This window comes from Montipora capricornis, chromosome 8 (genome assembly GCF_036669925.1).
Source record: "Montipora capricornis isolate CH-2021 chromosome 8, ASM3666992v2, whole genome shotgun sequence".
Classification (NCBI taxonomy): Eukaryota; Metazoa; Cnidaria; class Anthozoa; order Scleractinia; family Acroporidae; genus Montipora; species Montipora capricornis.
The window spans coordinates 1,981,706-1,983,860 of NC_090890.1; the positions used below are offsets into that span (position 1 = coordinate 1,981,706).

At 38.8% G+C, this 2,155-nt stretch overlaps 1 pseudogene; it reads right to left on the bottom strand.

Annotated features, from left to right (window-relative positions):
* Nucleotides 1–53: 53 nt before the first annotated feature.
* On the bottom strand, nucleotides 54–2,155 carry LOC138060630 (Krueppel-like factor 5; annotated as a pseudogene).

Here is a 2,155-nt window from a genome sequence, read left to right on the forward strand (position 1 = left end):
ATGTCCACGATACATGGGAAAAACAAAAAGCAAAAACAAAAAGAGGAATTCGAAGAAAAATCACTTCTCGCCAAGCTCAGTCTCTCTGAACCCGTACATTTCAAGGTCATTTGAAGGTGATAAAATAAAGGCGGATACAAAGAAAATACGTTTTGATATCTATTTTGCTTTTCAAACGATGTTACATCATAAAGACTGAAGTAGTCTCTTTGTCATAAGCTGTTGAACTCTCAAAGAAAGTAATGGAACAGAGAAAAAGGAAGACCTCATGCATTTCTGATCTTTTGTGCATGTTAGGAACTGACAGACGAGTCGATCTCTCCGTCTGTCAAGTTTCCTTGAACAGATGCAGAGGGATATTATCACAAAGGTAAAATAACTGTAGAGAATAGAGAATGTAAACAGGTATTATTTAACTACTATTCAACCGGCTCCTTACGCCAAATTAACATCATTCACAAAGATCCTTGCAACCAACGTGGACGCAAAGATTCACAGGAATATGCTCTCTTCTTTAAAAGAACGATCGTATATTATTTATATATATATGCATATGCTATGCCGGTACAATTTAACTCACTTATCACGTTCTTAAAATTAAAGAAGTTGGCTTGAAATTTAAATAAAAGTACAACTTTGTTATATCACGTCTACTTAATGTTATTTGGAAAAATAGGAAAATGCGCGGATTGATTTGGGTATTGCATGCTCCACAAAAATGTCGACCCCGCGGGCAAATGTTTCAGGCCACTAAGAGTGTTACGAGAAATTGCAAACGCTACACGGGTTCTCTACATTAATGGATATATTTTTTTATATGCGAAGATCGGTGATCTGAACGACTAAAAGATCTTCCACAAAGAGGACATATGTACGGCTTTTCTCCAGTATGCCTTCGATAGTGGCGCTTGAGTTCATCTGAACGTCGGAAACACCATCTACAGTTTTCCCAAGGACACAGGAAAGGTTTTTCACCAGTATGAATCCGCTCGTGAGTTCCGAGATGAGTGCTTTTGGTGTAACAACGCTTTTTTACAGCCAGGGAAATCACAGAGAAAGTTATGATGTAGTTCCAGTTCTTTGTTATCGGAAACAGGTTGGACTGTTTGTGCATGTGTACTGAAATTACATCCATATGCTGCATCATCGTTCGATGTAGCGTGGACAGAAGACGGCGTTGTTGCAAGCATAGTTACCTGTGGCCACTGGTGTCTTAGATTTAGAGCTGGAATAGACGCCGACTCTTCAACAGTGCACGTTCCCATTGTCATTCCTGTCTCTGGAAAGAGGCAGTTTTTCTTTCCTATAGTCATTTCTTGAAGCTTGGGTTGGGGAAGAGCTAGATAAGACGAGGTTTCCACCGGTAACGTTGCAGGAGAAGATGAACACAGATAGCTATCCATCTCACGAAGGATCTTTTAGAGAAATAAGGGTTACATTTAGTTTTATCTAACATCATGATTATTTCTGGTTTTAATCCCATACCTTGACTGATTGATATCGCGGGGATCAATGGCTTTTGTCGGAAATGTATGTAGTTGTTAAAACTGCATGAAGAACTTTAAAGGATCCCTGTCATCCTTTACAGTTAAATTGCTAATGGCCATACATCTCCTTCAGGGCTCACAAACTTGTAAGAGACGTTTAGCATTTTTAGAGCAATAGTGCTCGGCTTTATGTCGCGTAAAGGTTAATTCACTGAGATATGAAATGAGCGAACTACTTTTTTCAGGGAGTTTGCAGAACAAAACCGTCATTTTGATCCTCTGAGGAAAATCAGCAATTTATACAATGTCTCTCGAACTCATGATCCTTGATTGTATTTCTTACTCAAAGTAAGTTAATAGATTTCCGAGCAGTTGTCAATGTTTTCCTCCAATTGCTATTTATCAGCGGTAATAAAAGGCTAGAAAACTAAAATATTGTCTGATTGTTTTATGTACCGTCCGAGGGTATCACAAAGCTCGAACTTGTCATTAGTGTTCACTCAAAAGCTCACATCAGAAATGCATGCTATTATAATATCACTTAGAAAATGTGTAAGTCGACTAAATCATTCATGCATTGCAACTGACCTGTTGAATTTCTTCCTCCCTGGTGGGTATTAGCAGCGAATAGATGCCGGCCGTTACCAGATTTCCTTCCCCTGATACGA